Here is a 12,311-nt window from a genome sequence, read left to right on the forward strand (position 1 = left end):
AATGGGGTTGTACCATACACAGCAATACCAAAATTATACAAAAACTCCAAAATAAAATCTTACGTAACATGGTAAATACACCTTGGTACGTCAGTAATAAAGATTTACAGGATCATAAGAACCCTGAGGTCACGGCGGAAATACTAATATTTGCCGCCAAACACCAGACACCCCTCAGTCACACGATAGCGCGGAAGCGACCACACTACTTCATTCTAAAGAAACAGCATAATAGGGTTGAAAAGAGCAAAGCCAGAAGAACTAATGTAGTTAAAAATTTTCTGAATATGAAATGTGAAGTTTAAATCTTATTGTACCAATGGGTTTATTAGAATGTAAATTTCCATGTTTCTTTTACACGTTTTTACATTAAATGAAATCATAACAAAGTACAAAAGGAGTTGATTTTGGTGTGGAGCGTGACGTCCAAGATATCCCGCATTACTCCAAACTTTATTTTTTTTTTCCTGTAAAAACACATAAACCCGAACACCCTCTAAGACCGATAATTTCATTTGTAAACTCACCCACATATAATATGACAAAATAGCTAAACAACATACTCAACAACATCACAGATAACACATATAATTTAAATGAGTCATTTCATTTCATTAACAAAATTAATAATATTCATATTTCCTCACACTACTCTCTCATATCCCTAGATGTTTCATCACTGTTTACTAACATCCCAATAGACACAACACTGAACATTATTAAAGATAAATGGCCCAACATAACACCACACACAACTCTATCAAAGAACACGTTCATAACAATGGTCCGACACTGCTGTGTTAACGGATATTTTACATATAGCAATTAATTTTACAAACAACTATTTGGTATAGCCATGGGTAGCAACCTAGGCCCGATACTGGCAGACATAATCATGACACATCTATTAAATTCAGTCATACCACAACTTCCTTTCACATTACCCTTCATCACTAAATACGTACAAGATATATTGGCAGCTTCTCCCACAGATCAAATTAAAACTACATTAGATACATTTAATAGCTTTCACCCACGCCTACAATTTACACATGAAATCGAAAACAACAAAAAAATACCATTTTTAGATACACTCGTAATAAAACTACCAAATGGCACATTAATGACAGATTGGTATCAAAAACCAAGAAACACAGATCGCTACCTCAACTTTACATCTCACGTCCTCTTCATACAACAATAAACACGTCCAAAAGGTTACTTCACAGAATGATTACCCTAAGGCATGAATCATTTCACCACCTCCATAACAATCTCTACCCTAAACACATAATTAACAGAATAATCAACAACTACAACTCAACACTAACATCATCCACTATTACTAATAATACTACATTAAGTCAATCAAATACAAAAAAAACCAGCTTGCATTTCCATGCCATTTATTCAAGGCCTATCACATAAATTAACCACATTTCTCTCGTCCGATAACTTCAAAATAGCGTTCAAAAATTATAAAACAATTCAAACACTTTTTCCAAAATTAAAGATCCCACACCAATAACAAATAAATCTGACGTAATCTACAAGATCAACTGTTTAAACTGTCCGGTAACTTACATCGGTCTTACATCCCAATATCTGGACAAGAGAGTAAAGCAACATATCTATGATTGTAAAAAACCTAAGCAAAATCCTACAGCACTCGCTACCCACCATTTTGAATACCAACACAATTTCGACTTCAAAAATCCAAAAATATTACATACAGAACAAAACAAATATAAACGTAATTTCTTAGAAATGGTTTATATCAACAGAGATAAACACAGCATCAATTACAGAACAGATACATGTAAACTCAGTCGCAGCTACGCCAATATCATTAATCAAATTCAATACAGATAACATACATATATCATCACATTACATTCCATACATCAAATATTTTTCACATAGTCTAATTTCCCAACAATTCAGCTTTCCTTTTCCTATTTATCCCTTTCTATATAATCCCGAAAGGATAATCTGGCCTAACCATTACCAACACATTTTTTCCCTTCGTCGGCTCCTTTCACCTCAAAGAAGCCGACGCCTTATACAAAAATGTCTTTTCTATACCGACTTCCTTCCCCACCCCTTCAAAATCCAACGTATATAAACACAAAATAGCAAAATCTCACTGGCACTCTCGACACGACACGCAAGAATGACACAATTACACAGAAGACAAACACTTTGAGTGAGTAGAAATACTTTGATTGAATATATAAAATATATTTTGCATTGTATAAATTCACTTTTCCACATCCTACATGTATTTGTTAAATTCAAACAATGTTTGTAAATCCCAGGCCCTGAAGATGATCTCAATAAACATCGAAACGTTGGCACGTTTGTGAAAATGTTTTTCTGAAACCTACATCACACCAGACCGCATCTCACGATTTCTAAATAAATATCGATTAACGGTCACTAATCACCACACATTATTCCAAACCCTGGGCTCTTAAAAATCCGAAATTTGTTCCTGTTGAATGGAAATGCATGGAATCTTTTTGGAAAAACTGTAAATTGGTTTCGGAAGTCGTGTTCGTAGAGGGGAAAGTTTTTCCGATGGGTTCGCATTGTATCGAAACGTTGGCGGGGGCGAGAGAGAACTGGGCGGAAAAGCCTCCCCGGGGATCCCTAAGCAAGAGCCCTGAAGGGCAATCAATCGTTCAATCAAAATAAAGGAGTGTCTATCAACAATGATAACTCTTCCTTGATAACGTACTATTTTTTCGGAGAAGAACAAGAAAAAAGCAATGTTGAGAATGTTTTTATAAAAACACCAGCAAATATAAACGACGTTAAAAATCTAAGTTTAAGATTGTTTTTCGTAAATTACAACTACGTTCAATTGGGTAACAAGTAACTGTAGATAGTAAAGATTTAAAAAATGTAATAAACAATAATAGAGAACACATCGGTAGTCATTTAGGTCATAGGTGTTCTCTGCTTATTTAAGGTTGGTTTCACTAAAGAAACGAAGAACTTTATTTCCGTCGAACCGTTGGGGGCATTCGTCGAGATGAGAGTTTTTATACACCGACAGGCAACAATTCCACCCAATTGATTTTTTTTTTTCATTTTCTCGATAAAAGAAAATTCTGCCCTTAATTTGTCTCATTTTTTATCAATTAAGCTATGCTTTAAACTGGGAATATCAATAAGAAGTGAACAGCTTTAATCCTTAATCCAAAACAAGAATAAAGGATTTTTCAATGTTTACTTTTTACGGAATTTAAAATGTTTATTCAATCACATTCGAAGTCTGAAGTAATGAACTGTTCAGTTTTCATGTTTTGCTTTTTTAACTTAAAATTGCCATTTAATGCTGAGGATGTTGAGAGTCTTGTGGCACTTATTGATGATGGACGTTCCATCAGGTATGCGGCTACTCCCATCGGATTTACCTAGGAAACACTGCAAGACGCCGTTAGAGCTTTTCACGAAACTGGGTCCTACCATAGAAAGCGGGTTTGGACACCCTAGGGTGACAGAACCACAGAATGACCGTTTTTTGACTTTTGACGTGTTCAAGCAAGTCATCAGCTCCAGGAAGTTCGTGTTGTCCAAATTTCTGAATGCACTGCCTGAAGAGGATTAAATCAGTATGGACTGATGGTTTTACGTCACGTAAGAAGATCAGAATTAACAAGAAAACAGAGTTGCACGGCTCTAGGTTAGTCGAGACGGCGGCCATTGGTCTTTGGACAATTGGTCTGCTGTAGTTTTTACAGATGAGTGTAGATTTGTCGCACAGAGTTGGTTGTTGTTCGTGGAGGGTTTTGACAGGACGGCCACTCCTATGTTGATAAAATTTTGGAACAGAATGCGTTGCCTTGCCTCGATGAAATCAGCGCCAATCCTAGTCTAATGCCCGTCCACATGTCGCTCGCATAGTACTAGTATAAACGTACCTTCAACAGCATCAGGGCCTTAGCATGGCCATCCCGTTTCCAGACTTGAACCCCATCGCACATTTATGGGATAAATTCAAAAGACGAATAAGAGCACGCCCATCACTTCCTGATACATTCTACGAAAGGACTCTGCGCAAAATAGGCTAACCTCCAGCAAAGAAACATTTCCAGACTGGTAGAAAGTATGCCGAGGCGTCTTGAAGATGTAATTAAGACAAGAGGAGAAAATACGCGATATTGAAGTGTTAATTAAAAATCTAAAACAAAATTAAAACAAATTTTATCTGTACATCTTTTTTTTACATTTATTTGTATTTTTCATTTTCCTTAACAGTTTTATTTTGTTTTTTTTTAGAAAAAAGACTCAATTATTAAACGTTCAAAACCGTGAAAATTTGATTAATATATAAAAATAAATACAAATCAAGTTATTTACAAGTGGGTGGAATTTTTTGCCTGACAGTGTATTTATTTATGGAACAAAATAAATATATACATCAATTTATGGTAGGATTTATGCTCAATTGATTGTTTATGAATAAGGAGGGGTTGTGAAAAAGTTTATGTTTTTGTTTGACCTTTCTATGCTTTTAGTTTACTTCTGTACTGCTGTACGTATGGTTTCAGGGTTTATTGAAACTTTGGCAAAGAATTTAAGAGTCCCTCGCCGGATTACTTCTTTGAGCCATGGAATTCCAGTACATGGAGGTCAGAAAGTTTTGTGTAGCACGAGGTAGCAAGCCTTACAGATTTATTTTGAATACCCTGTAGCTTTTTAAAGTTTGTTGTGCAAGTTGATTCCACGATGGGTATGCGTAGGGGAGCATTGGTTAAATTTGATTCCCTAGTGAAAAGGCGAAAGTGAGTTTTGATTGCTAGTTTACCTTTACTTATCAGTTTGTTAACGTGCGCTTTAATATCAAGTTTGCTATCTAGCAGAACACCAAGGTACTTTACTTTATTGGCCTACGATATGATAGTATCTCCTTTAATTGCCTGTTTATGGAGAAAGAAAGAACTCTTCCTGAAGAATGTGCCAACCTCCAGCAAACAGACTTTTCCAGAGTGGTACAAAGGATGCCGAGGCGTCTTCCAGTTGTAATTAACACGAGGAGGAAATACGCGATACTGAAATGTTAGCTAAAAATGTATAAATTTTAAAATATTTAAAATATTTTAAAACAAATTTTAACTTCCGGTCTTTTTGGCAATTTACATTTTTTGTACTTTTTTAAACAAAGACCCCATTATTAAACGTTAAAAACGTGAAACGTTGATTAATTTATAAAAATATATATAAATCAAGTTATATTACTAGTGGGCGAAATTTTTTTCCTGTCATATATTTTAATGGAAATGTAATCCAAACATTTTCGCAGTGTAGTCGTATTGTAGCACGAAGGGTTCAGAAGGTATCCAGTTTTTATGGAGAAACTCGAGTTTTTCCCGAAAAAAATAATTAGGAAGCCAAAAATATCTCTCTTATTGTTGAAAATCATATAAGGGTCAAATTTTTTTTTAGTGCATTTTGAGTATAGAAACACATCTTAAAGTTAGCTACATTATTCGTGAATTCGCTTATGTTTCTGCTTCCCCGGCTATTTAAATTTCTTGATATTTTTTATATCTGTGTTATAGGATGTACTTTAAAATAAGTACCCTATAGGCCAATAATTGTAAACCTGAATTAAACACGCAGCCCCACAATTACTTTTTTTTGTGGATGGGAATTGGTTAAAGGGTTGGGAATCGGCTTTATAAAAAAATCAGTTTCACTTTCATTTATTGGACCCGGGGTGGACGTCGGTCGAACATTATGCAGACTGAAAACCGTTTTATTACGGTAGGTTCCGGCTGCCAGGGGCTTGGAGGTGACGGTATCTCGTGGGGTTTCGGCCACCGCCTAGTTTACGACTTTTACAATGGAAAGTCCTCCGGTTCCGGCTTGTGAACGAAGTGGAAAATTTTATTTGCTCACAGTTTTGATAAGAGACCTCCGTCCCTTCCCCTCCACGGCAAACTCTGGCCGAGGTTTTATTCGTTTAGATAAAGCGAAAGTGGAACAAAAAGAAAAAACAATAGATTTGTGAATTTAACCGTCTGCTCAGCCTATTCTCGCATGATTATTTCGCCAGGGTTACTGAATTATTTCAGAATTTGATAACATTTATTTTGTATTTTTTCTTCCACTTTCAATTTTTAGACACTTTAGAACTGCAACTATACTGTATATCGTGTCCGATCTCGACTAACAAATTTTCTGTAATATTTTCGTTTATTTTTTTGTTTATTACTCTTTCTTTCATTTACTCACTCTCTTCAACATTTTGTGTGTACGGCCGTCAGACTGCTGGTTTCTCTTTTTCTTTATCTTCTCCTCTGTCTCTACAGTCTGTCACTTTTATTTTCTCTCTTACTCATACCATCTCTGTCTCTCTTAAACTTCCTTTTGTCTTACTTTCTTTATCTCTCTTCACTTTCTATCCCTATTTAATTTTCTTTTCTTTTTCATTAATTCTCTTCTTTTTTCTAACATCCTGTTTTCCTTTCATTTTCTCTTCCTATACTAATTTTCTCTGATTCACACTTCTCTTTCTCTCTCTCTCTCTCACTCTCTCTCTCTCTCTTTCTTTCTTTCATTCACTCACTCTCTTTGACATTTTGTGTGAACGCCTGCCTGACTGCTGGTTTCTCTTTTTCTTTATCTTCTCCACTGTCTCTACAATCTATCACTTTTATTTTCTCTCTTACTCATACCCTCTCTGTCTCTCTTTCTGTTTTGTCTTACTTTCTTTATCACTCTTCATTTTCTATCCCTATTCTATTTTCTTTTTTTTTTTCATTAATTCTCTTCTCTTTTCTAACATCCTGTTTTCCTTTCAATTTCTCTTCCTATACTAACTTTCTCTGCTTCAGACTTCTCTCTCTCTCTCCCTCTCTCTCTCCTGCCCTCTCCTCTCTTTATCTCTTCCCCCTCTCTCTATGTATTTATCTTTCTGTTTCTCTCTCTCTCTCTCACCCCTCTCATCTCCTATCTTTATCTCTTCCCCCTCTCTCTATCTATTTATCTTTCTGTTTCTCTCTCTCTCTCACTCTCTCTCTTTCTTTCATTCACTCACTCTCTTTAACATTTTGTGTGTTCGCCCGTCAGACTGCTGGTTTCTCTTTTTCTTTATCTTCTCCTCTATCCCTACAATCTATCACTATTATTTTCTCTCTTACTCATTCTCTCTCTGTCTCTTTGTCTCTCTTCACTTCTCTCTTGTCTTACTTCCTCTTTCTCTCTTCTCTCTCTATTCCTATTCTACTTTCTTTTCTTTCTCATTAATTCTCTTCTCTTTTCTAACATTTGTTTTCCTTTCATTTTCTCTTCCTATACTAATTTTCTCTGATTCACAATTCTCTCTCTCTCTCTCTCTCTCTCTCTCTCTCTCTCTCTCTCTCTCTCTCTTTTAGGGGCATCGGTGGCGGCAACGGTTTGCGCGTTGATACGGCGTTCATCACTTGTAAGGTAAACGTCCCGGGTTCGAATCCAATGGCCCTGCATTCGACCTCACATACTTAAAAATGAGCTTTATTTTAAACAACGCCACCCCAAGGGTTCATATAACCTGCAGAGCTAATACAAACCAACATAAAAATATGCAACTAAAATATAAATAAGCATCCTCCTGCAGGAAATTTTTTAAATAGTAAATGTCCACCTAGCAGCCACTGATCATTGACGCAGGTGAAAAAGCGATGTTGGATTGGTTCATAATTAACAAATTAGATAAAAATTCAAAATATTGTGTATATTATTTTGATATTATAAGTTGAATAATAGAAAACGTGTAAAATTGTAGAATAATCACAATTTGCACCGAAAGACATTTTTATGTCTATTGTGATCAACTGCCCTTTAACACTTTTTAAATTTTGTTTAAAAGTTTTTTTTTTAAGAGTTTTTTCTTTAAAAAATCAAGGGCATCTTCTTGGGCGTTCAACTAATCAACCTGCACCAACCGTGAAAAAACTAGCAAAGTTTCTAGACTGTGTTAACATTAAGGTCAGGCACAAGGCTAGGCTGATAACTTGACAACAAGTTAAGTAGAAACTTTCCTCCTCGGCGATATTCCGAGCAGCGTCTAATGGAAAACAATATTAAAGCAATTTCGGGCTTCATCATAACAACGTCGGCCGATTTCTGACCCCTTGTCGCACCGGTGGTTTTTGCCAGAATGCCAATTAATAAATAAGAAATATATCAAAGTGAGAAGATTGAAAAAAAAAAACTTCTGAAACCGCACGCAATATACAGTGGGTGGTGTGGGAATTGAAAACAAGGGATTCGGCAATAAACGGGGTAACAATTCCCAACGGTACTGTACAGAACGCAACGGGGAACTTTGCGAGGGAATCCTTTAAAACCTTTTATTCATGGCCCTGAAGAGGGCCATAGACTTTTGAATTATCATGGAGAACTATTATTATTATAAATTAAACTGTAATAATAGAATTTATAAATCTAATTATTCAATTCAAATATAGTGAAAAAATTCGATATTTTTGTAGTGAATCTCGTTATAACCTCCGTACCTGTGACTATTCTGGCTTCAATGATTTGTATTCTTTATAACTCGATGGTTTATTTATTATAGTAAGCTTTTTTTCATATGCCCAAGTTTTAAAGATTAATATGTAATTGTCTTACTGAAAGGTCCATCGTTGTTTCTCAATCGATCGGTATAGCAGAAACAATTTAAAACCGTTCTATCACCTTACTGTTGATTAACTGCTGCTTTGCTTTGCCCTTCCAGCAAAGTGAGATTAGATCTACGACGGAAGTTAAACCCGTAGAAACCGAACGAATCAGCTGCTGCGTCATGTTACAAATTAATACAACGGAGAGACGTGTTGCTGTCCGCCCACTGAGCCCTTGGACCGTAAACACGGATTCTATTTCCGATTAGAGGTTACGAAAAAAAAAGGAACATCTATGTCCGAACACCATCACAAAAAGTAATAAATACAGATCACCGTTTAAGAAGTAGGAATGAGAAAAATGTATTAGAGTACATATTGACTACGGTTGAATAAAAATGATATACAAATTGGAAAAATGAATAAAAGGACTTATAGTTGGTTGAAGTCGTGAAGAGCGGACATGAGTTAGTATAGAAAAAGACTTTTTTCATTTTTTGCTGGCGTTTCGACCTTTATTCGGGTCATCTTCAGGGCATAAAATCATTTTTGGACAACACTTTCACGCAAAACCAATATAACTCTACAACAACATCACCACATTTTACGCCCTGAAGATGACTCGAATAAAGGACGAAACGTCGGCAAAAAAATGAAAAAGGTTACTACCTCATTCTTGACCGCTCCTCACGACTTAAACAAAGTATGAAACAACAGGAACTCCTAACAACAGGACCAAAAATAACTCCACCACCCCTAAACTGAGGAGAACGCAAGCTTACTTGTCTTGCTCTACCAGTGCGTTTTTGACTATAAGACTTAGCTGTTGTACCAGAAACAGATCACTAAGAAATACACGTTTCCACCCGAAAGGATTTTTTTCTTCCTCGGTTTTATATCAAGCTTACAAAACTTTCTACTTTTTATAGTTTGGTGTTTAGTGACTGTTACTTGATGATTATTTGGAGGTCGTGAGATGCGGTCTGATGTAATGTAGGTTTTAGAAAAACATTTTCTTTTTCGTGCCAACGTTTCGATCTTTATTGAGATCATCTTCAGGGCTCAAAGTGTTTGTTTTCCGTGTAGATGTGGCATTCTTGTGTGTCGTGTTGAGCGTCTCTAAAAAATGAATTCATACAATGCTAGAAAAAATTGAATCCAAAATTTTCTAGCATTCTATAAATTCATTTTTTCACATCCTACTTGTATTTGTAAAATTTAAACAATGTTTTTTAAATCCCAGGCCCTGAAGATGATCTCAATAAAGATCGAAACGTTGGTACGATAAAGAAAATGTTTTTCTAAAACCTACGTCACACCAGACCGCATCTCACGACCTCCAAATAATCAGTTATATAGTCAAATTTGTGTTGAACGTAAATCTGCCTGTTTAATATTAGTTATAGTTTTACCAGAGATGATTAATTTTTAATGAAAACAACCAATAAACGGTTATTTCGTTCTTTAGTTAATTTTAGAATTTTCTGTGTCCGAACTGCTGAAAAAAAAGGAAAACTATGGAGCAATTTCCGTGTGGCAACGACTTCCATAGTCTGCCAATTTTAAGGCCCTGTAATCTCAAAGGTCGTCACAGTTGTCAAATAACGTAAAACGGAACGAAATAAACTCGAGATCAAAAGAGACCGGCCTTTCGTTGAAGCTCTCTTTGTAAAAATTACTGTGGGTGGAATCAGTTGCCGGCGTGGTCGATTGCTCGGTTGGTAAATTATGAACCTGACGTTTCTAGGACGTGGGCAAGTTGGACAACCCGGTTGAACCGAGCTTCCCAGATGATGGAATTTTACGCTTATGACCTCATTGACAGTGTCCTCTTGAGTGTAAAATATACTTTCTTTACACAAGAATCGTTCGACCGGAATCGCCATCTTACGTAGGGCATTTTCTGCATATTTTCACTCTAATAACCTTCGAGTCTCAAGAACATCTTTAACAACTCAAATCGAACAATTTTATAGCCAATACGCAAACAAAAAGTACGCTGAAAATAAAAAAAGGGCATATTCAAGTATTTCTTTATTTTTATCGAAGCACCTATGGTTTTTCTCGTTATTATAGGTTTTCTATTTCAATTTTCAAGGCATGGTTCAATCAAGCTATGGTCCTAATGAAACAATCAAACTCAATTGTTTCTTTCTAAAAACAAAGTAAGCCTAATTCTAAATCGGTATGCTTAAAAATATATGTAACCATGTTGGAGCTGATATATGTACGGGCATTATAGGTTTTTCATTATATCTTGATAATGCCATCATGTCACAAAACCCTGCTATATCGTTATCTTCAGTAACATTTCATGCTATCTCCCTTTCTCTATGTATCTCTCCTTACTGTTACACTTTCTTTCTTTCTTTTTAGCCTCGTTCCATTCATTCCTTTCTCGTTAATTCCCTTCTTCTCCGGTTCTTCTTTCATCTTCTTCTATCTTTTTGATCCTTAATTTATTTTGCCTTTATTATTACTCTCTCTCTCTCTCTCTCTCTCTCTCTCTCTCTCTCTCTCTCTCTCCTTCTTCCTTTCACTCTTCTTGTATATCTCTGCTAATCTTCCTCTAACATTCACACATTCTCTCTCTCTCTCTCTCTCTCTCTCTCTCTCTCTCTCGCTCTCTCTCTCTCTCTCTCTCTCTCTCTCACTCTCTCTCTTTCATTCTTGATTCGAATAAAACAAAACCTGATATCACCTTAACACTAATTAATTCATTAGTAATGACATATATTGCATTGTATTGTTACTTNACTCTCTCTCTTATATTCTTGATTCGAATAAAACAAAACCTGATATCACCTTAACACTAATTAATTCATTAGTAATGACATATATTGCATTGTATTGTAACTTAGTTATCATGAGTTATCTCAACAGTTTTTCACAATATAAACTTCAAAAAGCACAAAATACGTGCATCCTTAACCTAAAATATGATTCTAGAATAAATGATAAATTTTTGATAATAACAATATAAAAAAATTAAAGACCTACAAATTTATTCCAGACAAACCTTTTTATACAAAATATTACAGATTTAAAAACCCTTCCTAAATGTTTCATAATTTTAAATTTCAATGCAATATCCATAACATTAATACAAGAACAGCTAATTTCTTTATCCATCTACGAAAACACAGAACAAATACACTTAGCAATTCATTTAAAATAAAAGCTTCAAAAATCTTTAACTCAATACCGAAACTTAAAGTTCAAATATTGTAAAAAGCATAAAATCATTCAAAGTAAAACTTCAAAAATATTTATTGAGTAAATATGTTGAATATAATACTACAAATGAGGATTTACCTTATTTAATATTTACGTAGTTAACCTTACATTCTTATTCTTATATTCCATTAATGATTAATTTTATTATACTCTTTTTTACTATACACTTTTACATTAACTTGTAAAACGCTAATAATCATTTTATTAATTTTTTATTTAATTTTTAATTCGTAAAATTATTTTTACAATTATACAAGGCTCTACTCTAGTTTTTAAGAATCTTACGAAGAATTTATCTCTAATGATGTTACTCAACAATATTATGCTTTGTATAAAAATTCATTTTAATTAAAAGTTCAACTTACTCTCGATTTATTCATTTAGTTCATTGTCGATTTTATAATAATTTGTTATTTCTATTTTGTCTGTTTTTTGATATTAACAATGTAAAAAATTAAA

The 12,311-nt window shown here is 34.7% G+C and overlaps 1 protein-coding gene across 12 annotated transcripts in view; it reads right to left on the reverse strand.

The window, feature by feature from the left end:
* LOC106667815 (protein eva-1 homolog C) overlaps positions 1-12,311 on the reverse strand; it is a 618,009-nt gene that overhangs the window by 409,916 nt on the left and 195,782 nt on the right. The window lies entirely within an intron of this gene.

This window comes from Cimex lectularius, unplaced genomic scaffold, assembly GCF_000648675.2.
Source record: "Cimex lectularius strain Harlan isolate CLEC.00 unplaced genomic scaffold, Clec_2.1 scaffold87, whole genome shotgun sequence".
In the NCBI taxonomy this organism is placed as follows: Eukaryota; Metazoa; Arthropoda; class Insecta; order Hemiptera; family Cimicidae; genus Cimex; species Cimex lectularius.